The sequence below is a fragment of the Morone saxatilis genome, unplaced genomic scaffold (genome assembly GCF_004916995.1).
Source record: "Morone saxatilis isolate NCDOM2014 unplaced genomic scaffold, NCSU_SB_2.0 Contig4, whole genome shotgun sequence".
NCBI classification, from domain to species: Eukaryota; Metazoa; Chordata; class Actinopteri; family Moronidae; genus Morone; species Morone saxatilis.
Genome location: NW_023339984.1, coordinates 16,563,068 through 16,563,321, shown reverse-complemented (window position 1 = coordinate 16,563,321; position 254 = coordinate 16,563,068). Strand labels below are relative to the sequence as shown.

Below are 254 nucleotides of genomic sequence, written 5' to 3'. Positions count from 1 at the left end.
ACAAACTGATTCAAACAATAAACTATCCAAATAGTTCCAGATGAAATGTATAATTTCAGCTCCACTGTAAAGTCACTAAACCGAATCCTTCCTATAGATCTCAAAGTTCTGTTAAACTGAGATTAGGCTCGTGGTATCAGTAGCTGACACGCTGATACAGGGCCAACCCATGCAGCTCATTATTTTAAATTAGCCCCACATCTTTAGTCGTTACCACCAGCCAGTCGTTGCTCTTCTCTCACACACACACACAC

At 40.9% G+C, this 254-nt stretch overlaps 1 protein-coding gene across 1 annotated transcript in view; it reads right to left on the bottom strand.

Moving 5' to 3' along the window:
- Positions 1-254, bottom strand: part of LOC118338514 (dachshund homolog 2-like) — a 22,014-nt gene that overhangs the window by 2,572 nt on the left and 19,188 nt on the right. The gene's annotated exons all lie outside the window — the stretch shown is intronic.